The sequence below is a fragment of the Erythrolamprus reginae genome, chromosome 4 (genome assembly GCF_031021105.1).
Source record: "Erythrolamprus reginae isolate rEryReg1 chromosome 4, rEryReg1.hap1, whole genome shotgun sequence".
NCBI classification, from domain to species: Eukaryota; Metazoa; Chordata; class Lepidosauria; order Squamata; family Dipsadidae; genus Erythrolamprus; species Erythrolamprus reginae.
Window position 1 is genome coordinate 36,176,435 of NC_091953.1, and position 27,362 is coordinate 36,203,796.

General features: G+C 40.6%; 1 protein-coding gene across 2 annotated transcripts in view; it reads right to left on the reverse strand.

The window, feature by feature from the left end:
* The window catches only part of COL8A1 (collagen type VIII alpha 1 chain), a 120,690-nt gene that overhangs the window by 22,220 nt on the left and 71,108 nt on the right, over positions 1 to 27,362 (reverse strand). The window contains exons 2-3 of one of the 2 annotated variants that reach the window (XM_070750044.1): positions 22,431 to 22,539; positions 7,956 to 8,060 (exon numbers count right to left, since the gene is read on the reverse strand). The gene's annotated coding sequence lies outside the window, so the exon portion shown is untranslated. Of the gene's footprint in view, positions 1 to 7,955; positions 8,065 to 22,430; positions 22,540 to 27,362 lie in introns of both variants that reach the window. The other variant, XM_070750043.1, reaches the window with a different exon arrangement.

The window sequence follows — 27,362 nt, forward strand, 5'->3', positions numbered from 1 at the left end:
AGAGTGCAGTACTGCAGGCCACTAAAGCTGACTGCTAGATCTGCAGGTCAGCGGTTCAAATCTCATCACCGGCTCAAGGTTGATTCAGCCTTACATTCTTCCGAGGTACAGGATTGTGGGGGCAATATGCTGGCCCTGTTAAAAAGTGCTATTGCTAACATGTTGTAAGCCACCCTGAGTCTAAGGAGAAGGGCAGCATAAAAAATTGAAAAATCAAATAAATAAATGTTAAATGTCCACTTATACTCCTGAAAGATGTTTCAGGAAACCTCTAGTCTTTTTCTCCTGCAGTATTTCAGCAAAAGACTCCGTTATTTTGAATAAATAAATAAATCTATGTTGGATCTCTCTCTGATAATTTCCCATCCATTATCAATTGTCCTACCCTCAGGTGTTTTGAAGAATAGGTCAACCCCCTCTTCTTTGTAATAGCCCCTCAAAATTGGAAGACCGCAATCGTGACATCTTTAATCCTTCTCGTTGTTAGACTAGGTACACCTAATTCCTGCAACTATTCATTATATGGTTTAGAGTTGGAACATCTCTTTTGTGATCAGAACTGGATGCAGTATTCCAAGTCTTAACATGGCACATATGATCAATCAAATAATGCCGGTTTTATCAAATGACAAGGTAGTAAGATTGCTCACTATTAACTTTTCTAGCTTCCTAGGAAACTGTCCACATTTTCAGCTGTCTTTTTTTATGGCAGTTAGACATACTTGCGGGACTATCTTCTACCGCAGAGCTCCAAGCGACTAATAAGGGCCCACAGAATTAGCCTTCTCCAGGTTCTGTTGACTTGGCAGTGTCAGTTGGTGCGGCCGCAAGGGAAGGCCTTCTCTGTGGCAGCACCAGCTTTCTGGAACCAACTACCTCCGGAGATTCATACTTCCTCCACCCTACTGGCCTTCCAAAAGTCTGGCTCTGCTGGCATGCCTGGGGCGATTGAGCAATTGATACATCTTCCAGCTTCTATTTTGCTGTATGCTGCCCGGAGTCCTTCGGGAGTTGGGAAGAATATAAATCAGATAGATAGATAGATGGATGGATGGATGGATGGATGGATGGAGGGAGGGATGGATGGAGGATGGAGGGATGGAGGGATGGATGGACAGACGGATGGATGGATGGACAGATAGATAGGTACTTCCAGATAAGGCTGCAGCATTTCCTTTTCTAAGATAGACGTCCAGAGGCATTACTGGTAGTACCTATGATTCTTAAGGCTAGTCCTCTGATTGCATCATGACAGCATTCCATTTTTCTTCAATGAAAATAATAATAAAAAAACAAAACAAAAGTGGGCAGGAATTGTTAATGCCAGTGAGCATCCATAGTGGCATTGCCATGCATAATAGCACAGGGTCAAGTAGTATGCAAAGAGAAATATCTTTCCCCAATATATTATGTTACCGTATTAAGAACCCATTCCCTTATTATCAACCACATTTAGTGGGAAACTAGGGTTACCAAATTAGGATTACAAAAATCCAAAAAACCATTAGCTGATAGCAAAGGATTACAATTTTTGTATTTTTCAGTTACTGCCCAGCTGTCTAGTTTTTTGCAGTCTAGATTTGGTAGCCCTAAGAAAGCTCACCTTCAGATTAAAAGTAAAAGTTTCCCGTGTCCATTTGTGCCTGACTTTATCTCTGTTACTTAGTCAAGGAAGATTATAGGCTTTATATTCCTTTTAGTTTGCCCCCCTCCCAAGGTGGGTTCCTCCTGGTTTGGACCAGATTGCCCAAACCCAAACATTAATGACCTGCTGGTGATGTAATTTTGGCCTGCGCCTGGGTTAATACTGACCTTTATTTCTTCATCGGAAGCACAACTGAGTAGCTCTTCAGCTGTGTTTTGGCCTTCTGAGCATGTGCAGAAGCGAAATTGAATGAAGGAACATTGCAATGCCATAGTAAATGGAACCCATTCCTGCCTCTGTCCTATTCTCTTGTCTTGGAAATCATACTTGCCAGCCTCATAAATTTTCTCTGAAATATGTACTTTTGCATTTTAAACACATTTAAATCTTTCAGCTGTGGCGAGGGGGGCGTTTGCTAGTTTCGCCTGGTGCACCAGTTGCGGCCCTATCTGCACCGGGACTCACTGCTCACAGTCACTCATGCCCTCATCACCTCGAGGCTCGACTACTGTAATGCTCTCCACATGGGGCTACCTTTGAAGAATGTTCGGAAACTTCAGATCGTGCAGAATGCAGCTGCGAGAGCAATCATGGGCTTCTCTAAGTATGCCCATGTTACTCCAACACTCCGCAGTCTGCACTGGTTGCCGATCAGTTTCCGGTCACAATTCAAAGTGTTGGTTATGACCTATAAAGCCCTACATGTTATCGGACCAGAATATCTCCATGACCGCCTTCTGCCGCACGAATCCCAGCAACCGGTTAGGTCCCACAGAGTGGGCCTTCTCCGGGTCCCGTCGACTGAACAATGTCGTCTGACGGGACCCAGGGGAAGAGCCTTCTCTATGGTGGCTCCGACCCTCTGGAACCAGCTCCCCCAGAGATTAGGATTGCCCCCACCCTCCTTGTCTTTCGTAAACTCCTTAAAACCCACCTCTGCCGTCAGGCATGGGGGTATTGAAACATCTCCCCCTTGCCCATGTAGTTTCTGTGTATGACTCGATTGTGTGCTTGTTTTTTATATATTGGGGTTTCGTTTGGATTTTTTAACCTAAAACTGTAATTTAGATTGCTAAATATTAGATTTGTTACTATGTATTGTTTTTCACCATTGTTGTGAGCCACCCCGAGTCTACGGAGAGGGGCGGCATATAAATCCAATAAATCTAAATCTAAATCACAACAACATTGCCATTATCCTGCATGTTAAATGCATTTGTTACTTTACATCTTTTTAAGAGTCGCTAGAAAGAAGGAAGACATTTTAAACCATTCAAAGTGTCTTTCAAATGACTAAATAAAGTATTGAAATAAAAAGAAATGGTCCCTTGTTATTTCTTTTGATATAATTGTTTGACTGGCTGCCAGGATACAGACCATATAAAAAGACTTTTCATACATCTGTCATCTGCTTTATCCTCCCTATTCTGCCTGAGCTTTGGAGTAGATATATCAGGCTTTAAGTCTGATGCATTCATCTTGATTGAAGAAGGATGCAAAGAATGTATGAATTCCTGATGACTTTTCACTGCAAACTGTGAACTTTGTTCACTACCCATGATGCATACTTAGGCGTCATTACTCAGGCTCTTAGCCAGGATCTTTTCTTGGCCATGACTTATTTAGCGACATTTCTCAAACAAAGTGAAGAATGAAGGAAACTGTTTAAGTAAACTTTGAACTCTTTTTTTTGAAACTGTCACCTCTGAGTTCATGAGCAAGCTCAAGGGAGAACATTGATGTTTGTAATAGAAAGAAAGTGAAATTTGTATCTACCATCCATCTAGGCGGGCACTACTGTTATTGCCTTTTTTGTCCAAAATTCATGTTTCAAGGCACTATTATGCTTCAAATTCTTGACTTTTGAGTCAAACAAAATCTTGGGGTTAAGGAAATAAACTAAGCTTACAAATTTGACATAAATTCAAAGATCACTCCACAGATTGGAAGTTTCAAAGTTTTTTTTTCCAATTTTAAATTTGATGAATACCAGTCTGGAACAATGTTCTATCCTACATCATGAGATTTTACTCAAGTAGAACTGCAGACAACTGAAATACTTGTGTAAATCAGCCATTTATAATTAAATATTCTCATTTCAGGTTGACATGACTCGACTACAGTATATTAACTGAGATTTCTAAACCAACTTTAAGGTTGGTCTAAAGTTAACTTCATGACAGAAATGTTTCCTAAGTTATTTAATATCTATTTGCATATATACATTTAATGAAGTTGGTTTGGAAATTCATTATTGTTTACTTCTATGCAAAAATCTTTTCTACTACTATTTTTTTTTGTTACTGTTGTTTTGGAACTATTAAGTGCATTGAACCCAGGAACTTCTCCATGCAACTATACACTATCACTGAGCTATAGTATGCATCCGAAATTATGACAAAACATCAATAGTTGAAACCCAAACAGACAAATTTGTGTCCTTATTATACCTTAATTAAAACTAATCTGTTCAACAAGTACCCTTGAGTTTCCCATAATTACTTCCCTTCATTTTGTGGTTGAAAAAGGGGTGCACATCACAAATAATTCTTTATTTGTAATATACTGGAAATGTATTTATTTTTCCTCTAGTTTCAATGATTTCTAAAACATGTATTTCCCCACAAAGTACCTTTATAGCCATTTAATAATGTAAAGTAGGGCCAGTTCTACCCTGGATTGCAGCAAAGTAATCCAGGACAGACAGGAAAAATGGAGACTCATACAAGCACATTCTTAAAATATTTCATTGTTCCAGTAGAAAATCTAAATCCTTCACAACTAATATTTTCACATGATAGAGGTTTTATTTAAAACATGTTTTATTTATTTATTTATTTATTTATTTATTTGTTTGTTTGTTTGTTTGTTTGTTTGTTTGTTTATTTATTTATTTATTTATTATTTGGATTTATATGCCGCCCCTCTCCGAAGACTCGGGGCGGCTCACAGCAAGTAGTACAAATCATAAATAATCCAATCAGTTAAAATATTTAAAGCTTTAAAAAAACCCCATATACTAACAGACACACACACAAGCATACCATGTATAAATTAAACATGCCCAGGGGGAGATGATTCAATTCCCCCATGCCTGATGGCAAAGGTGGGTTTTGAGGAGTTTACGGAAGGCAGGAAGAGTAGGGGCAGTTCTAATCTCCGGGGGGAGTTGGTTCCAGAGAGCCGGTGCCGCCACAGAGAAGGCTCTTCCCCTGGGGCCCGCCAACCGACATTGTTTAGTTGACGGGACCCGGAGAAGGCCCACTCTGTGGGACCTAATCGGTCGCTGGGATTTGTGTTAGGCTTTTAACCATCCTAATTTTGCCACACCTACTTGCAGAGAGTACTGCTACTTAATTAATTTTCCCTTGCCTGTCAACTTTCACTGTGCCTTTTACACCTTTCTTTCGCAAAGGTTGGGTTGGAGTTTGGCAGCTCTAATTCTTAAGCCATCTGTTGACAAATGATAAGAGTTTCTGTCCAACACATCTGGAGGGCACTCAATTGGAGATGGGTGTTTTACCACACCCTTGTAATTGTTTATCAAACACAACATAGTAATGTCTGCTTCTGAGGGAAGTTGGTGGGATTTACATGCAGGAAATCCAAAAAGAGCAGTCTCCTGTTTTTGGCAGACAAATCCACTGTTGCTTTTGGTTAAAGATCAGAATTTTGATTGGATACAAATGCGCTTGGCAGAGATTGTTAAGCCAAAACACTAAAAGAACTTTGGAAGATTAGAAGATAGAGCTTGCTTTAGAAGATTTGGTTAGGGGATAAATTCCTATCAACAGCGTGTTCTCAATTTCTTAAGGCTGACTTTAATAGACATATTTTTCCTATTCCAGAGATGTGTCTATGAAGGAATGAGTTTTTGATTCAGGGATTCAAAGTTTATCCTTATTAAATCCTAACAGGGCCTTGAGAGACTTCCTTTGGATTTTTTCTATGGCAGCCTGCCCTGCAGTAGTATAATGTTGAAAATTTCTTTCAAGTAGTTTGTTATGTCGGTTATACTAGTCACTTCATTGCATTGGGTAAATTATCAATTTCTACAATTAGCTTCTACCCTAGTCAAGTGGATATCTCTTCATTTAAATAGTAATACAGTGGTACCTCACCTTACGAACTTAATTCATTCTGTGACCAGGTTCCTAAGTAGAAAAGTTTGTAAGAAGAAGCAATTTTTGCCATAGGAATCAATGTAAAGCAAATAATGTGTGTGATTGGAGAAACCACAGGGAGGGTAGAGGCCCTGTTTCCTCCCAGGAGATTCCTAGAGAGGCCCCACAGAGGCTTCTCCCTGCCTTTTCCGGTTACAGTTTCAGATGCTTGGGTTTGTAAGTAGAAAATGGTTCTTGAAAAGAGGCAAAAAAATCTTGAACACCCGATTCTTATCTAGAAACGTTCATAAATAGAGGCATTCTTAGGTACAGGTACCACGGTATATATGTTTCTGATTTTCCTCATGTTTGAAAAACATTATTTAAAAACAGAATTCCAGAAAATGTTTTGGGTGGGACATATTGGCAACTAGACGCCCAGGTTCAAATCCCAGTAAGATAGATAGATAGATACATGGCTACCTGATGAGGGCAAATAAGCTCAAAATAGATCTATAGTAGTCTCCTTTCCTTTTCATTATCAGCAAAAATATGTCACACACACATGCATGCATGCATGCATCTATCTATCTATCTATCTATCTATCTATCTATCTATCTATCTATCTATCTATCTATCTATCTATCTATCCATCCACCCACCCACCCACCCATTTATTTATCTATCTATCTATCTATCTATCTATCTATCTATCTATCTATCTATCTATCTATCTATCTATCTATCTATCTATCTGAAGTCTATGGTGGGGATAAAATTAAAAAGAATAAATAGCTTTTCAACTGTTTTTTTTAGGAATTAAGAAGAAGCTGTGACAATATAGTAATGCACTTGGAGGAAACCAAATGAATTATTGCAATTAAACTCCTGGAACTCAATTGGTAATCTGTTTCTTGTGCAACATTACAGGAAAATAGCCCAATTTATTGTGCAGTTTTATTGGTTTTACAGTCAATTAAAACAATGTGCCATACGAGCATTTTTATTTATCAGCCAGAACGCAGATTTACCTTTCTATAAATAATGTTTACATTAAATTTATAGACATCTAATAAAACACCAGCACCTTAATTATCTAAGACCTGTCTTGGTTCATTGTATGGAAGTGGAAAGCGTATCTTTTGGAATTTCAGGAAAGTGACAAATGTTGGAGGATCATCCTTTCTATGGGAACAGGATGACTTAGCATGGTCACCACCGGACTTGATATGGTCCTTAGCAATGGTGATATTATTTTGTTTGGCTAATGACATGTTTGCAAGAAAACAACCTAGCTCAAAGAGCACCAAGGACCCTTCATAGTCACTGGAGTTCATTATTTGCCTAAAGTTTATTTTGTTTTGTGTTATTATTTGTAATCTTCATTAGTTTTAATTTGCAAAAGATTGGGTTTTTAATATAAAATATATAGTTCATGTCACTTATTTTGAATAAGGTGCATTGAATTTACTTGGTATTTAGGCCTGACTTCATAAAATTAAGCAGGAAATGCATCTGAAATTAAAATTATCTGTATTTTTCTTTCAACATATTCTAGTTCTCTCTCTCTTTCTGTCTGATACAGAAATTAGGAAGCGTTTTCTTAGCAAAATAAATGTTTCTTCCAAAAGTCTCACTTAGGACCAGACAATAGTCATAGGATTTTTAAAGACTACGGACACTATGAGCTAATGTCTACTTAAAGTTTTCCAATTAAAAGTTTTTTTAAAAAATTACAATTTTTTCATACTGATTCTTCTGTTCTACATAAAAACCACAATGATTCATCAAATCTTGAAAATTATGGCTCATGAAATAAACTTTATTTATAATTCAGAAACATATTTTTTTTAAAGGAGACTTAAATCATATATCTGTGATGGTGAACTTATGGCATGTGTAAGCCAGAGATGGCATGGAGCACCCTTTTTGATGGCACACTATTTATTTATTATTAATTATTTATTAATTATTTTAATTTACAGGCCACCCTTCTCCAATGGATTTAGGGTGGGATACAAAGATAAAACAGAGATAATAATATAAAACCAAAAATATTAAAACGCATTCATCCATCACTGACATGCATGTGAATGTTTTAATTTTAAATGTTTAACTTTTTAAGATAATTTTTAAATTAATTATTTCTATTAATTGGTTTCCAATTGCATTTACACTTTGTATTTTAAAGTTTCCATATACTTACTTTGGAACTTTGGTGAAATGATATGGATCAGTGCACTAGGATTTTCAGAGGTCTAGCTTCTTTTGTTAGATTCTGATAAGCAAGGAAAGGTATTTTTTATCACCACTACCTTAAAAAAAAAGAAATTGAAAGTTAGACATCAAAATTATAGTCAATTTTAAAACATTATAATGTCCAACCAGAAATTGATAATATTATTAAGATAAAGTGGAAAAAATTATCACAACTCTTAAGAAATATAGATATCAGATCACAACATACTAAAATAAACATTTTGTGGAAAATATAACCTCCCCCCCAAAAAACCTCTTCCAAAGCTCAATACAAACCAATATAGAGATTTTGTACTTTAAATGTGTTCTAAAAGGTCAACATTGGGATAGCAAATCTTTGCACTTAAATTGTCACCAGCATTAGCAACCATGATTAGCCTTTGTGTTCAAAATTCTAACATCATTAGCAAACTTCACTTGTTTTCTTTTGCAGGTAAGGCTACATCTGCCAAATAAAAATACAATACCAGAGAAACAGCAACTGCAACCTGCCACCCAGATAAACTTTTAACTTTATCATTGAACTCGTTTTTAAAAGGCCATTAATTTATCAGAGTATCCGGTTCCGGTGGGAGGAGGAGGGTGGAATATAGCTCCACCGGACTACGGCTAAACATCAAAGAAAATATAGGAACCCCCCCGTTGAGTCAGCAACTGCTTTGAAGTTCTGGGGAGGCGAAGTGTCCCCGTTTCCAGAAATCCTAGATTCGGCGGTGTTCGTGGCGGTGGCGAGCAGTTTGGCCACGAACACGCCTGGAGTCGGGTTGGCGGAGACACGGAGGAATGGCGGCCGCTATTTACAACTATTTACAACTATTTACAACTATTTACAACTGAGCCGCGCTGCCGAGAGTGAGTCGGGTGAGTCGGAGAAGGGAAGAGTGGAGGACCGTGACGGCCAGGGAGAGGGAGAGGGAGCAAACCAAGAAACAACTGGCTTGGACGACCCAGACTCCGGGGGAAGTCTTTTTTGGAGGAGGTCTCCTGAAGCTGATGGTCCCCTGGAGGGGTCTCGAGTGTGCAAGGAAGGACAGCTGACGGGAGGAGAGAGCGTGCACCGAGAGGAAAGGAGAGAGGGGAGAAAGAGGGGCGACGTCTGAAATTGCCCTCCCCCCACTGCATAGACCCGAGACGCCAAGGAGCTGTATGGTGGGAGCACCCGGCGCCGGAGGGACTATGGAGGAATGAACTAGTGGGAGGAAGGAGAGGAAAGAAAGAGGAAAGAAAGAGGAAGGAGGAAAGAGGAACTGAGACTGAGGCTGTGCCTGAAGCTCGCCCCACTGAGCCCACATGGAGTTTCTATTAAGACCTCATAAGACTGCAGAGGGTCTGGAGACCTGGAAGCATTGTAAGAGCAGAGGAGAGGAAGTGACTGAGAACCCAGAGAAAGACCTGAGAGTGCCAGCCAGTGGCAGTGGCTGGCACCAAAAACTTAACAACAATATGCCAAGATTTCTCCCTCAACAACATTTTTCCCCTGATCAATTCTTTTCCCCCCCAGAACTCACCTTTAAGAACTGGTGTCAGTATTGCTGGCTTGATGGATAGTTGATTTTTAATTATTCCTATATTTTTAGCACTTTAGAACTTTGCACTTTACCAACTTTAATTAATAGCTAAGCTCTGATTTTATATTATTAACTATTAATCTATGAACTTTTTATTCCTATTTTATATTGTGATATATATTATTAGTATTTTAATTATTACTAATTTAATTCATTTTAATATCACTAGGGGGTTTTGTAATTAATGGATGATTGGGGTAAATATGGGACGAATGATTGGTATGAATGCAATGGTTGGGGCGGGTGGGATTATGGTATGAATGTGATAAATGGAAGCAGTATGAATGATAGACTTTGCCCACCTGACGCCGGAGAGGCGGGAGGGGAGGGGGCACTAATCTCTGGGGAGACAGAGGGTCAGAATATTCCTGTGTTGCTGGGGAGAGGCAGATATGGCGGGGGCCGCGGAGTTAGCCGTTCCAGGGGAACGAGGGACCGTTGCTTAATAACGATCCCTTGTTCTGGCTCCGTGAGCCCAATCTTGGGTACTGGTGATGAGTGTAACTCTGGCCCTGGGCTCAGGTTGCTGCTGCTTAATGCCAGGTCGGTGGTAAATAAAGCTCTCCTCATCCGGGATCTGATCCTGGATGAGGAGGCCGACCTGGCATGTATTACTGAAACCTGGCTGGGCCCAGAGGGAGGTGTTCCTCTCTCTGAAATCTGCCCAGCTGGGTTTCAGATATGGCATCAACCTCGACCCCAGGGAAGGGGGGGAGGAGTGGCTATTATAGCCAGGGAGAGCCTTTGCCTACGTGGACTCATTGCTCCGGAAATTGCGGGTTGCGAGTCACTCTTGATGAAGTTGGACTTAGGGGTTCAGGTGGGCTTATTTCTCACGTACCTGCCTCCCAGCTGCGTGTCAAAAGCCCTGCCTGTGCTACTCGAGGAGGTAGCCGGGTTGGCGGTGGAGTTCCCAAGACTTATTGTCTTGGGGGACTTCAACCTGCCGTCACTCGGCGAAACCTCTGGGCTGGCACAGGAGTTAATGGCCACCATGACAGCCATGGACCTGACTCAAGTAGTACAGGGTCCGACTCATGAAGGGGGGCACGCACCCGACATGGTATTCCTTTCCGAGCAATTGAGTAATGGTCTGAGACTAAGGGGCTTAGAAGCAGTGCCTTTGTCATGGTCAGACCATTTTCTACTACGGCTTGACTTCCTGGCTCCAATCCTTCCCCGCAGGGAGGCGGAACCAATTAAGATGTTCCGCCCCAGACGCCTGATGGACCCAGAGGGCTTTCAGACGGCGCTTGGGGTTATTCCAGAGGCACTTGTCCACAGTTCGGCAGAGTCTCTTGCGAAAGCCTGGAACGAGGCTGCAGCAGAGGCTCTTGACCGGATTGCACCTTTGCGACCTCTCCGTGGCGCTAGACCCCGTAGAGCTCCATGGTTCAACGAGGAGCTCCGGGAGTTGAAACGCCAGAAGAGACGTCTAGAGAAGCGATGGAGGAAGAGTAGGTCTGAATCTGATCGAACACTTGTAAGAGCTTTTATTAAGACTTACAAAGTGGCGCTCAAGGCGGCAAGATGCGCGTACCATGCCGCCTTGATTGCATCAGCGGAATCCCGCCCGGCCGCTCTGTTTAGGGTGACCCGCTCCCTTCTTAATCAGGGGGGAGTTGGGGAGCCCTTGCAGAGTAGTGCCGAGGACTTTAACACGTTTTTCGCTGATAAAGTCGCTCGGATTCGGGCCGACCTCGACTCCAATTGTAAAACAGAGTCGACTGACAACGAGTCAGTCGAGGTGACTGGGGCACGTACTTGTCCACCTGTCTGGGAGGAGTTTGATCTGGTGACACCTGATGAAGTGGACAAGGCCATTGGAGCTGTGAGTTCCGCCACCTGTTTACTGGATCCGTGTCCCTCCTGGTTGGTTTCGGCCAGCAGGGAGGTGACACGGAGCTGGGCCCAGGAGATTACCAACGCTTCCTTGGGGAGGGGAGTTTTTCCATCACTCTATAAAGAAGCGCTTGTGCGCCCCCTCCTCAAGAAGCCCTCCCTGGACCCAGCCGTACTTAACAACTATCGTCCAGTCTCCAACCTTCCCTTTATGGGGAAGGTTGTCGAGAAGGTGGTGGCACTCCAGCTCCAGCGGTCCTTGGAAGAAGCCGATTATCTAGGTCCCCAGCAGTCGGGTTTCAGGGCCGGTTACAGCACGGAAACCGCTTTGGTCGCGTTGATGGATGATCTCTGGCGGGCCCGGGACAGGGGTTTATCCTCTGTCCTGGTGCTCCTTGACCTCTCAGCGGCTTTCGATACCATCGACCATGGTATCCTTCTGCACCGGCTGGAGGGGTTGGGAGTGGGAGGCACTGTCCTTCAGTGGTTCTCCTCCTACCTCTCTGGCCGGTCGCAGTCGGTGTTAGTGGGGGGCCAGAGGTCGACTCCTAGGTTTCTCCCTTGTGGGGTGCCTCAGGGGTCGGTCCTCTCCCCCCTGCTATTCAACATCTACATGAAACCGCTGGGCGAGATCATCCAAGGACATGGGGTGAGGTATCATCAATATGCGGATGATACCCAGCTTTACATCTCCACCCCATGCCCAGTCAACGAAGCGGTGGAAGTGATGTGCCGGTGCCTGGAGGCTGTTGGGGCCTGGATGGGTGTCAACAGACTCAAGCTCAACCCGGATAAGACGGAGTGGCTGTGGGTTCTGCCTCCCAAGGACAATCCCATCTGTCCATCCATCACCCTGGGGGGGGAATTATTGACCCCCTCAGAGAGGGTCCGCAACTTGGGCGTCCTCCTCGATCCACAGCTCACATTAGAACAACATCTTTCAGCTGTGGCGAGGGGGGCGTTTGCCCAGGTTCGCCTGGTGCACCAGTTGCGGCCCTATCTGGACCGGGACTCATTGCTCACAGTCACTCATGCCCTCATCACCTCGAGGTTCGACTACTGTAATGCTCTCTACATGGGGCTACCTTTGAAAAGTGTTCGGAAACTTCAGATCGTGCAAAATGCAGCTGCGAGAGCAGTCATGGGCCTACCTAGGTATGCCCATGTTTCACCATCACTCCGCAGTCTGCATTGGTTGCCGATCAATTTCCGGTCACAATTCAAAGTGTTGGTTATGACCTTTAAAGCCCTTCATGGCATCGGACCAGAATATCTCCGAGACCGCCTCCTGCCGCACGAATCCCAGCGACCGATTAGGTCCCACAGAGTGGGCCTTCTCCGGGTACCGTCAACTAAACAATGTCGGTTGGCGGGCCCCAGGGGAAGAGCCTTCTCTGTGGCGGCCCCGGCCCTCTGGAACCAACTCCCCCCGGAGATTAGAACTGCCCCTACTCTTCCTGCCTTCCGTAAACTCCTTAAAACCCACCTTTGCCGTCAGGCATGGGGGAACTGAAACATCTCCCCCTGGGCACGTTTAATTTATGCATGGTATGTCTGTGTGTGTGACTGTTAGCATATGGGGTTTTTTAAATATTTAAATATTTTAAATTTGTCTGATTGCTTATGATTTGTTTTTACATGTTGTGAGCCGCCCCGAGTCTTCGGAGAGAGGCGGCATACAAATCTAAGTAATAAATAAATAATAAATAAATTAGTTAGACTGGCAGGCATGCAGTTGAGTGCAGTCTCCTCACTACCCATTTATTTAACTTGCTATTCCCATCTCACCCACCTAGTCCAGACCAAGATCAATTATCCACTTGACTCTTTCTGCGAAGTTGGTAAAATAAGCAAGAACGAAACAAAGCAGTGAGGTTGGATCTCATCTTGAATCAAAACTCTTGACCTGCCCGTACTTTGTTTCTAAGCTAGAGGTATAACAAGCAGGAAGAGGGAGATTGTGATCCCCTTATATAGAGCGCTGGTGAGACCACATTTGGAATACTGTGTTCAGTTCTGGAGACTTCACCTACAAAAAGATATTGACAAAATTGAACAGGTCCAAAGACGGGCTACAAGAATGGTGGAAGGTCTTAAGCATAAAACGTATCAGGAAAGACTTAATGAACTCAATCTGTATAGTCTGGAGGACAGAAGGAAAAGGGGGGACATGATCGAAACATTTAAATATGTTAAAGGGTTAAATAAGGTTCAGGAGGGAAGTGTTTTTAATAGGAAAGTGAACACAAGAACAAGGGGACACAATCTGAAGTTAGTTGGGGGAAGATCAAAAGCAACATGAGAAAATATTATTTTACTGAAAGAATAGTAGATCCTTGGAACAAACTTCCAGCAGACGTGGTTGGTAAATCCACAGTAACTGAATTTAAACATGCCTGGGATAAACATATATCCATTGTAAGATAAAATACAGGAAATAGTATAAGGGCAGACTAGATGGACCATGAGGTCTTTTTCTGCCGTCAGTCTTCTATGTTTCTATGTTTTATTCCTAGAAAAAACATGGGACTGTTCCAGTGGTGAAATCCAATTTTTCTTACTACCTGTTCTGTGGGTATGGCTTGGTGGCCATGGTGTGGCTTGGTGGACGTGGCAGGGGAAGGATACTGCCAAATCTCCATTCCCTCCCTATTCCTGGGGGAAGGATATTGCCAAATATTCATTCCCTCATCACTCCTAGGGGAAAGATATTGCCAAATCCCTATTCCCTCCCTACTCTTGGGGGAAGGATATTGAAAAATCTGCATTCCCACCCCTCTCCTGGGGAAGGATACTGCAAAATCCTCATTCTCTCTCCACTCCTGGGGGAAGGGTATTGCAAAATATCTCTCCCTACTCCTGAGGGGAAGAAAATTGCAAAATCCCTATTCCCTTGCCATTCCTTGGGGAAGGCCATTGCAAAATCTCCATTCCCACTCTACTCTGAGGTCAGTTCTCTGAACTACACAAAATTTCTGCTAATGGTTCTCCAGAACCTGTCAGAACCTGCTGGACTGTTCTGAGGAAAAGATGTTGGAAGGCAAATGTAACAGTCAGAAGAAGGAATCCCTCAGATGAAGAACTGTTTTAGTAAGTATAGTAGCTGGCTGTCAAAAAGATAATACAACTGTGCAGCTAAATGTGAAATGATTTGTGCACAGTTTCAATTTGAACAGCATAATAGCATGCACAAATTAAATTAAATTAAATAAGGCCCATGTCAGTGTCATTTAAAATAATTTATTATTCCTTTACATCCAACAGCATCCAAATTGATGGCAAAGCAGCATGGCAGTTCTGACAATGCGAAGTCTTTTAACCAGTATTGATATCAAAAGCATGTATTAAAGGACAGGTCTTCATTTGCACTCCTACAATTGGTATCTTGTCTCTTACAGCCCCCTAAGTGCAGATGCTGAAGGATGTTAAAGAATACATCAATTTTTTTTGGCTTTTTAAGATTTAAAAAAATATTGTTAAATGACATTTTCCCTATATATATTCTTGTGGTTAGCTCTGGCCCAGCTCCTGCCCCAAGGAATGTGCAGGTGCATGTGAGGGAAACATCCACATGCCACAGGCCTGTTTTGCTCCCGATGGAATCTGACGACGAAGCCTCCTCTGACCAAGGAAGCATGAGTGACAGGGAAGAGGGGAGTTTGGCAGACAGCCCAGGAGGAGATCAATCATCTGTATCATCCTTGGATTCTGAAGAAGAATTAATGACACATCCATGCATGTGTAGAGTGATGCATAGGAGACAACAACTGAAGGATTATTACAAGAGAAAATGAGGCCACCTGTGGTTGGGTAGGGCTGCTGTAATTAGTGCTACAGATAAAAGTGCAACCTGGTGTTTTAGCCTCATGGCAGTTTATCTAATTCATTGTTTCGTCAAGATAGTGGTTTTTGTGCTGTTCAAGATTGTGTATGGACTCTCTGGACTTTAGAATTGGACTCAATTTTCCAGTTATTGGGTGAGTAATTGGATTGCATTTAACCTGTGCCTTGCGTATACCAGAAAATCCCTTTGACATTTAAAAAGGGAGCTGTTTCTGTTTTTCTGTTTATAAAAACTTTTGGGTTTTTCTTTTATCGTGTGGTGTGTGTCTTCCTGGACTAATTACCCTGTAATTACGGGCGGTTGAAACACGCTGGCAGAACATATATACTGTATTTTTGGGAGTAAATGCACCTTAGTTTGGGGGGAGGAAAATGGAGGTGGGGTGGGGGAAAATCTGCCTACCAGGTATTCATTTGGCTAGTGTCCTTAGTCTGGTCAGTTTCACCACATTATTTTATCCCCTGGTTAGGGCTGGAAAAAACATTGTTTGGAGAGAATAGAAATAAAAATAAGCCTACAAGCCATTAGCACCTTATTAGAATTAGGGGGGGGAAAGCTTCAAAAAAGCTACATTCAGAATATAAGACGCACTCAAATTTTCAGCCTCTTTTGGAGGGGGGAAAGGGGCATCTTATACTCCGAAAAATATGGTAGTTTTTATGCACGCCCAGCATACTCTGCTGTTGTCAACTTATATAATATACTATTTTATAATGCACTCAATAATGTAGTCTTTTATAAATATTCACTTTTTGATATACCCTATTTTATTTGAATTGTTGAAACAAGATTGATGGATGGCTGCACATTCTATGTATTACTAATTTTAGACTTTTGTTGATGTCCAAAATGGCATCATTTTGCAGGAGAAAAAACTGGTCAGATTTTGAACTTAAAGAATTATCTTTTGCTTTCTGCAAAAGAAAAGCAGTAGGCATAGAGAAGTAGTAGATAGAGATTTACAGAAGGAACTGTATATCAAATTTGCATATAAAAACTGTTGTAAAAATGGCTATGAGTATATTATCTTCAAAATAGAAAGAAACAAATTCTATTGAATGTAATTACACTAACACGCTTATGTATAAAGGGCAGGAGTCTTAAGTACTATCTAAAAAGAAAAAAGTGAGCTAAAATTATTACATAAATGTATTTTGAAAAAAACTGTTAGGAAGGCTTCATATCTTATAGAAAGCCCAACATTCAGTCAAATTAGATGATTGTCTTGAACAGTCCGTATTTCCTCTTGCATTTATCATTTACATCTTGATGATAGGTATCCTTCCAAGAAGTAATGAAGGGACATCTTAGAAGCATATGGAGTTATTGAAATGGCCTCCAGGATTCAGAAGCTGTTGTAAGAGATCCTGATGTTTCCTAGAGCCCAGGAAGAATTGTATCACATAACCCTGAGAATACACGGCACTCTATCTCCTCAGAGTTGGTATATTTCTGGTTATGTTCTATAGTTTATACACAATTGTGGAATATTGTAACAGTAAAAGGGACAGATATACCAGAAAGATTGTGATGTTTTATTGTTTATAGTACTGTAATGAAATATTATTCTGGCCACTACTATGCATGTGTGAGGTTTTCTTAAAAAAACATTTGCAATTGTGCATTCTGTCTGATAAAAGACCTTATTTATAATAAATTTAGAATATTAGTGATATACTGATAGGAAGAATATCAAGCAGGATTATTTAATCCTGAAGAGCCGGGGTGCTGAATTGGTTAGAGTGCAGCACTACAAGATACTTGTACTGCTAGATATAGTTCAGCAGTTCAGATCTCACCACCGGCTCAAGATTGACTCAGCTTTCCATCCTTCCACAGTGGGTAAAATGAGGACCCAGATTAGTGGGGGCAATATGCTAATTCTGTAAACATAGAACTGCTTAGAGAGCCTTTAAAGAAGGCTGTAAAAGCACCATGAAGCAGTATATAAGTCTAAATGCTAATGGTAATGCTATTAATTGGAATCCTGTCTATTATTTCACATACTGTAACTTATATAAAAGTTTTAGCCAGTCAGAAAACAAAGCATTTTATTTTGTTAATTATTTACTTCACTTCTTTAGTTCAACTTTACTTAGCTGTAAACTGTGATTTATAAAACACACACAAATCCAAAGACAAACCCAAACAAATTACACCATAATGATTTAATGTGACTGTGTACTTTGCAGCTGGTGGGACAGCCAGTTAAGCCAGTCTCCATTCACAATTGTATTGTGTACAAATAATATAAACAGATTTTAGTCATTTCTCCTCAGAAGTGAATCCCACTGAGATTCATAAGTTTGGCCTCTTACTTGCAGTATTAAATACATCAACTACATCAAACGACATTTTTTATAGGTCAAAGAATATCATGGGGCAATAAATACAAGGAGATCATTGCAACTCCTAACATCATCATTATTTCTTTAAAAACCAATTTATTAGGTTAACTAACTTGGTAAATGTTCTGCCCGTGTGTTTCAACCGCCTGTAATTACAGGGTAATTAATCCAGGAAGACACACACCACACGATAAAAGGAAAACCCAAAAGTTTTTACAAACAGAAAAACAGAAACAGCTCCCTTTTTAAATGTCAAAGGGATTTTTCTGGTACACACAAGGCACAGGTTAACTGCAGTCCAATTGCTCACCCAATAACTGGGAAATTGAGTCCAATTCTAAAGTCCAGAGAGTCCACACACACAATCCTGAACAGCACAAAAACCACAATCTTGACGAAACAATGAATCAGATAAACTGCCATGAGGCTAAAACACCAGGTTGCACTTTTATCTGTAGCACTAATTACATCAGCCCCACCCAACCACAAGTTGTCTCATTTTCTCTTGTAATAATCCTTCAGTTGTTGTCTCCTATGCATCACTCTACGCATAATTCTTGTTCAGAATCCAAGGATGATACAGATGATTGATCTCCTCCTGGGCTGTCTGCCAAACTCCCCTCTTCTCTGTCACTCACGCTTCCTTGGTCAGAGGAGGCTTCGTCGGCAGATTCCATTGGGAGCAAAACAGGCCTGCGGCATGTGGATGTTTTCCCCACATCCACCTGCACATTCCTTGGGGCAGGAGCTGGGCCAGAGCTAACCACAACAGTAAATATATTCCGCCTGAAAGTAGTATGTCTTGTTTACTTTGATTTCAATGGGATCTAAGTAGAAATACTCTGGAAACAATTCGGCATGGTCAAGGAAGCGTTCTATCATTTCTGAATCATCTCTTGACCTGCCTGATCTTTTAGGGAAGGCTTGTTTTATCTTCCTGGTATTAGCTTTCCTTCTTAATTTCATTTCACAGATTCAGGAACATGAGGACACAGTGATTTCTGCAAGTATGAATCGAATTTTGTGCAGCCCAGTAGTCAAAACTATGTCCCATAGCATATAGTCAGACATTACTAGCAACTTTAGAATTGCTGCCTGAGAACACTATGTTCATCAGTTATTCTATAATAAATTGACACAAATAACAGATGGACTGTCTGCAATTATGTAGCTTGTAGATAAAATGACATTCATAGCAGCTTAGCAAACTGTTTAAACTCCGTTGGGTCATATTCACAATTAATAAAATAATCTGGCAATAGAAGATGCTAGCAATTTCTAAAAGTGACGCATTTAATCATTAAAACAGTCATGTTTAATACAACAAAATACAATAGGTTCCTTGCCTAAATTGAACCGTTCCGAGAGAAAACAGTGTTTGCTTGGGATGGAAACTTTGACTGACAATTTTGGAAATAATTCAGGCTATAAAGAGTTAGCAGGACAATCCATTTTTCATGGATAATTGTATAAAAACTGAACTAGAATGCAAAATCTTGAATAACCTGTTTAAAATTACTGCTTAAGATAAGCAGGTGTTTCAAGCCTGTACAATAGTACCCATATTTTGCACTTATTTGGATCAGTGCAATGATTTAAACATTTACAATTTTTCTGGTGAGGGAAACAACCCTGCAATATTTCTTTGGGTAGAGCCCATGCTACTAGGGCAGTGATGGTGAACCTATTTTTCTCGGGTGCTGAAAGCTATGTACCCAAACCCATAATTCAATGCCTGGCGATGTCGAAAATGGCATCCCCCACCCACCCAGAGGCTCTCTGGAGGCCTGAAACAGCCAATTTCCCAACCTTTGGTGGGCCAGTAGGCCCGTTTTTTGCCCTGTCCAGGCTCCAGAGGCATTTATGAAGCCTGGGGAGGTCATAAATGACCTCCTCCATCCCCCTGGAGACTCTCTGGAAGCTGAACATGCCCTCCCAGTGCCTCCACGTGAACCAAAAACCAGTTGGCTGGTACGCCCATGCACATTGGAGCTGAGCTAGGGTAACAGCTTGCGTGCCAGCAGATATGGCTCCGCGTACCACCTGTGGCATCCGTGCCCTAGATTCGCCATCACTGTTGTAGGACATCCTGCCTTTTTTCTTGCTCTTTCTTTTGAAAGTTTATTTAAGTGTGTGTATTTAAATGTATTGATTTATTAAACATATTTTTTAAGTATGACAGATCAGAATAGCAGAATTATAAGGGACTTGGGAGGTCTTCTAGTCCATACTGGGTAATTTACAACAACCTTCTCTAAAACCAAATTAGATATAACTCCTAACCCAAATAACAATATTGTTTATCTCATCAGAATGCCACAATATATCATTGACACTACATGTACATTCTTCACTTCCACAGTCCAATGCCTGGGTTGAAGAGCCTAGCTTTCATAACCTCCTGGAAACCAATAGGGTTGGGGCCCTCTGAATCTCAGGGTACAGGCTGTTCAAAAGAGCTGGGGCATCCATAGAAAAGGCTGTCTTCAAGGTCCCAACACATTTAATGAAAGGGATATGGAGCACAAACATCCTCTATCATTTGGTAGCATTGGTCGATAACCTCAGAGAGCAGCAGTCCCTGAAGTAACCTGGCCCCATGTCATTTAGAGATAATCAGAATTTTGAATTGAGCCCATAAATCAATTACATACAGTATTCTATAAGTAATACCAATTCTTAATGTTTCAAACAGATAGTTTTCTGCAACAGTTCTTTTAATTCATTTCAATAATGTTTTAATTCAATTCATAAAGTCCATTCCTATTTACCAATTGCTAATTATGTGCTAATTATCCTTCCATATGCAATCAAAAGTTTTGTACAGTGATACCTCGTCTTACAAATGCCTTGTCATACAAACTTTTTGAGATACAAACCTGGGGTTTAAGATTTTTTTGCCTCTTCTTACAAAATATTTTCACCTTACAAACCCACCGCCGCCGCTGGGATGCCCCGCCTCCTGACTTCCGTTGCCAGCGAAGCACCCATTTTTATGTTGCTGGGATTCCCCTGAGGCTCCCCTCCATGGGAAACCCCACCTCCAGACTTCCATGTTTTTGTGATGCTACAGGGGAATCCCAACAGTGCAAAAATGGGAGCTACGCTGGCAACAGAAGTCTGGAGGTGGGGTTTCCCAGCAAGGGGAGCCTCAGTGAAATCACAGCATCGCAAAAACACACACGTCCGGAGGTGGGGTTTCGAGGACTTCGGTGTTTTTGCGATGCTGCGATTTCACTGATGCTCCCTTCACTGGGAAACCCCACCTCTGGACTTCTGTTGCCAGCAAAGCACTCATTTTTGTGATGTTGGGATTCCCCTGCAGCATTGCAAAAACACAGAAATCCGGAGGTGGGGTTTCCCATGGAGGGGAGCCTCAGGGGAATCCCAGCAGCGCAAAAATGGGCGCTTCGGCTGGCAAAAGGAGTGAAGTTTTGGCTTGCACGCATTAATCACTTTTCCATTGATTCCTATGGGAAATATTGTTTTGTCTTACAAACTTTTCACCTTAAGAACCTCGTCCCGGAACCAATTAAGTTTGTAAGACAAGGTATCATTGTATTTGCAAGCAGTAATAATAATAATAATAATAATAATAATAATTATTATTATTATTATTATTATTATTACTATTATTACTATTATTATTATTATTATTATTATTATTATTTATTAGATTTGTATGCCACCCCTCTCCGAAGACTCGGGGTGGCTCACAACAACAACAGTAATCTTAGCCTCAAGCTTTCACACCTTATTTTTGCATATTATTTATTCAGCATTCATAATTTATACATACATCACACTGCAAAATGTTACGATATTAGGAGCCAACATGAGTGTGAATGGCTGCCTCAAAAGGTTCAGATCTAGGGAATTGTAGCAAATAATTGCTAGAATTATCCATTCCATACCCTGTTTTCCTGAAAATAAGACCTAGGATATTTTTAATGTGTGTGCCTATTATAATCCTGCAGCCATAAGGCAAGGCAAGTGTGGAGCAATGGATGGCCTATCTCTGGGGGCCCTGAGGTAAACTGGTGCAGGGCATGTGGGACAGCTGCACCATTCTCAAAAACTCTTCTCATCCTGCTTACAATGTTTTTGAACTGTTGCCTTCTGGCAGAAGATACAGAACAACTAGAACATTTCCTGAATAGTTTTTATCCCAGAGCTATACTCGCACTTAACAACGAACTAAAGGGTCACCATTGGTGAACTGTTGGACAATATTACTCGGTTTGTCATGTGGATGGTTGAGTGATTCAGGGTGGGGAATTTGTAATGGGTGGCACATTTTATTCTATTTTTTTTATTCTATTCTTTATTCTATTTTTAAATTTACCTATTCTGATTTTATGTATGGTGGGACTGGTCTCTGGGTGTCATACGACTTTTGTTGCCAATGACAATTCGTTGCTTTGACAATGGCAATAAATTTATTATAATTATAATTATAATTATTTATAATTATAATTATAAAATAAATAAATAAATAATTATAAAATTATAAAATAAAATTATAAAATAAATAAATAAATAATTATAATATAATTATAATATAATTATAATATAATTATAATATAATTATAATATAATTATAATAATAATAATAATTATTATTATTATTATTATTATTATTATTATTAATAGCAGTTAACATTTGTTTGTTCCATATTTCCATATTCCATATTTCAATTGCATCTGTTGTCATGGTATAAACTATTTGTAAAGATAGCACCTAGCCCACCATGGTTGATCTTCAAGTACTAGACAGAATTGGATTACAGTATATGCACATTCCGTTTTTATCAGCTTACCCTTCCAACAAGCACTGGCACCCTGCTAGAAAACAATATGGATGGATCAATGTAATCACATGTAATGGTGCTTGGCTTTTGGAGATTTACATTACATAGCATGGACAACCTGAAAGAGAGAAAAAAGGAGAGAAAGAGTTTTGATGCACTACTTGTTTATTATTTGTATTTATTATTAAATCATTTACAGAATATTAATTTCCATTATTAGTTTGCACTATATGCATGTAGATACATACATATACATTATTAAAGTCGTATTACTAAATAGGACTTTAGTAACTGAGTAATTGATCCATGGAACTCACTACCAGACTGCGTAGTATCATCACCTAACTCCCAAAACTTTACCCTTAGACTATCCACTGTTGACCTCTCCCGATTCCTAAGAGATTAGTAAGGGGCATGCATAGGTGCACCAGAGTGCCTTCCGTCCACTGTCCTAATGTTTCTCTTTTACTAGTACAGTAGTACCTCTAGATACGAGTTTAATTCGTTCCAGAAAGGAGCTTGTATGTCGAACAACTTGTATCTGGAACAAATGGCTTTAGACGTTGTTTTTCCCCTCCGAGATAACCAGAAGCAAGGATTCTTGCGCCACCTAGTGGACGCTCGGCTCGTATCCCAAATTTGAGCTTGGGTCTGGAACAGAAATTTTTCTCCCCTCGTGGCTCGTAACTTGGAATACTCGCATGTGGAGCAGCTCGTATGTAGAGGTACTACTGTATATATGTTTGATAGACACTTTGATGTAAAAGCATTAGATTAAACCTGGGAGTTGTGAGTCCTCTTTTAGACACAAAGGCAGCAGGGTGTCGTAGATTGTTCTGAGTTCGGGTTTTGCCCTGTGTAATATTTTGCATGTCTATGCGACATTTCGGTGAAATCACATTCACCATCATCAGGCTGAAGTTCCAAGCTTCAACAACACGAAGCTTGGAACTTCAGCCTGATGATGGTGAATGTGATTTCACCGAAATGTCGCATAGACATGCAAAATATTACACAGGGCAAAACCCGAACTCAGAACAATCTATATATATATATATATATTTGTTTTCGTAGATTTTCACGGGTATATGTATGTAGATTGTTCTGAGTTCGGGTTTTGCCCCGTGTAATATTTTGAGTGTCTATGCGACGTTTCGGTGAAATCACATTCACCATCATCAGGCTGAAGTTTTAAGCTTCGTCCATATTTACAGCTGCACGAAGCTTAAAACTTCAGCCTGATGATGGTAAATGTGATTTCACCGAAACGTCGCATAGACACTCAAAATATTACACGGGGCAAAACCCGAACTCAGAACAATCTACACACACACACACACACACACACACACACACACACATATATATATATTTCTGTTCTACCATAGTCAGTTGTTTTATATATATACAGTGGTACCTCGAGATACGAGTTTAATTCGTTCCGGACCTGGGCTCTTAAGTCGAGCAGCTCTTATCTCGAACGACTTTTCCCCATAGGAATTAATGTAAATAATTTTAATTGGTTCCAGCCCTCAAAAAACTCACAAAGTTAGTCTAAATTATGCAGAAAGACATGTTTTTAATGAAGAAATGTACATGTACATATAAATGAATAATGAAGTTTCTTTCACTTAACTTGTAAACTTTCTTAAACTTTTAAATTTACATATGTTCAACTTCTCTGCCACCCAATCCTGTAGGACAGAGGTCCCCAACCCTTTTTGCACCAGGGACCGGCTTTAAGCGATCAAGAGAGGAATGGGTGAATGAATGGACGGAGGGTGGGAAGGAAGGAAGGAAAGAGGGAAGGGACAGGAACAGAGGAAGGAAGCAAGGAAACTTATGAAAGGGGAGAGTAAGAGAGGAATGAGTGAAGGGAGGGAGGGAGGGAAGAAGGTGGGAAGGAGAAAGAAAAGAAGAAATAGAGGAAGGGAAGGTAAAAGAGAGAAAGAAAAAGAGCAAGAAAGAAAGAAAGAAAGAAAGGGGGAAGGGACAGGAACAGAGGAAGGAAGCAAGGAAACTTATGAAAGGGGAGAGTAAGAGAGGAATGAGTGAAAGGAGGGAGGGAGGGAAGAAGGTGGGAAGGAGAAAGAAAAGAAGAAATAGAGGAAGGGAAGGTAAAAGAGAGAAAGAAAAAGAGCAAGAAAGAAAGCTGCAAGCACCCCCCCGAGCCCCCCAGGCCGGCTGCAACCTTTTAAAACATGCGCGCCGCTTCGCAGCTGTCTCCTGAAGCCGAACGCGGAAGTTAGCGTTTGGCTTCAGGAGACAGCTCCTTGGCGCTTGTATCTCGAATTTGGGCTTGTAAGTAGAACAAAAATATCTCTCCCCTCCCAGCTCTTATCTCGAGTTGCTCTTAAGTAGAGCAGCTCTTATGTCGGGGTTCCACTGTATACACATACACACCAATTTATTCCTTTATTTTCCATTCAGTTTTAAATTATCTAAAAGTTAAAAATCTGTTATTCTAAAAAAAAATTGCTTAGTTAAATATTTAAATATAGGGACAGCAGCCACGTTTGCTGAAAAGTATTCTCATTAGCTACACCCAAAATGCACTGATCCTCTGAAATAGCCATAACAATCTTTGTTTATGCCGAAACCTGGCAAAAGAGGAGGAACCATATTTTATTTCTTCACATTTTAATCCAAGATGCTGGATTCATCAATCATACTTTACAAATTAAAAAAAATCATGGCTTCTATGAAGATGCACAATATTTCATATTATAGTACATCCTTCAATTTGCCTTTCCCCTGGCTTAAAGTATTCAATTTTTGTAAGAACCCAGGCATCCTATTTTGATATTCTATCCCTTAAAGAAAGACATGCTTATTAATAATAGAGGTTTTTTTTCTATCTTGAAAATCCAGCAGTAAATATTTTATGAATTCTAGAATTATTTTTTATACAATTTCCTATCTAACATTACATTTGATAAATGTTCTTTGTTTACAGAATAAAGAAAACAGGATAGTAAAGTTTGATAACTTTATTTTCAGAATTTAAGAATACACAGATACACATTTTCTAGTATCATGAATTTCCCAAAACCTTTATAATGGCATTTGTACAGATCAAATAAGTGGGAAAACAGAAGTCACATTTGGAATGATTCAAATCGTGACTTCATTCTTTAATGATTCCATCTCATTCATAGAATGGCACGGTCAATTCAATTCATTTTTGAAATGATTACAGTAATAGTGTATTTTTTTTGCTTCCATTTTGCATGTCACTTTCCCCCCATCAATAAAACAAAGCAAAAACAAAAACAAAAATACCCTGCTATGAAGAGAGATAGTAATTGCACAATTTCTTTCAGTCTCAAAGTCTCCAAAGTTACAGAAAATATTGTATTCTTCGGATCAGGGGTGGGTTCCAAATTTTTTTACTACCATTCTGTGGCCATGGCTTATTTTGTGGGTCTTGGATTGATAGTCATGTGATGGTGGGTGTGGCTTTGTGGTCATGTGATTAGGTGGGAGTGGCTTTGTGGTCATGTGACTTGGTTGGGAGGTTGCTAGGTAGTCATGTGACTGGGTGGTCATGTGACTGACTGGGTGGTCATGGTCAACTTGATGTCACCCACATCAAGAGTTAGGGTTAGGGTGCCTGCACACAAAAATATACATTATCTACTATATATACTGAATGTGTATATGCCCACGCACAGAGAGAGAGAGAGAGAGAGAGAGAGAGAGAGAGAGAGAGAGAGAGAGAGAGAGCTCTTCTAAAACTAAACATTCAACCTTACTTACTGCATTTGGAAAAGCACGCCCAGAGTCCACTTTCTGCCACACATTTAACCATGACTTCTGTACATTAGACTATTACACATGCCTTCAGATGTTCAACCCTAGCTTAAACATCACTGTTAGAGCCAGTAAACGTCATGGATTGAGTAAATTGTGGTGAAACTCACTTAGCAATGCTCTTGCTTCGTGACCAACATTTTGGGCTCAATTGTGGTCGTAAGTCAAGGACTATCTCTGCCTTCCTCTGCATGGCAGTCTTGTTCTAGTATAACGTCTTCTCCTTTCTGTTAGAAGCATGAAAATTTTCCAGACAATGTTTCTTGATGCAGCAGGGTGTTGTACTAGATGAGATATCTACCAGCCCTAAATTGCTGTGCTGTTTCAAAGTGTCTTCTGAAGCCACATCTAGTGGCAGCATTCGTGGTGATTCCTTACTCTTCTCTTTCTCTCTCTCTCCCTCCCTCCCTCTCCTCCACCCACCCTCCCTCCCTTTCTCCCTTCCTGTGAAGAACCCCAGAAGGGATTTGGTAGCAGGAAAAAAAGCCAGACATTTTGAAACTGAGAACATGCCCACTGATCATCTGGCATTCTTAGACCTCCATTGTTGATTAGCTTAGTCTGAGAATAGCTTAGCAGCCACTTATAATAAGTTCTCAACTCAAACTCCGTGTGGATGGGGATCTCCAAACAGTGAGATATTGACAAAATTGAACGGGTCCAAAGACGGGCTACAAGAATGGTGGAAGGTCTTAAGCAAAAAACATATCAGGAAAGACTTAATAAACTCAATCTGTATAGTCTGGAGGACAGAAGGGAAAGGGGGGACATAATCCAAACATTTAAATATGTCAAAGGGTTAAATAATGTTCAGGAGGGAAGTGTTTTTAATAGGAAAGTGTTCTGTTGGGCTCTCTGGTAGAATCCTCCCAAAAATTCACAGGTACAAATTTCAGACACACAAACATTTGAAAATTCAAAACAATGTTCTTTATAATGAAAATTCACTTAAACCAAGCCCTCTTTTGGTATAGCAAAGAGCACTCGTCTCCAAACAAACTGGTAATTTGTACAAGTCCCTTATCAGTTCTGTGATACTTAGCTTGCAGCTGTGCGGCAATTCACAGTCCTTCTTCTTTCACAAAGTGAAACACACTTTGCCTTGGTTTAGTTTCAAAGTGGGGAAAA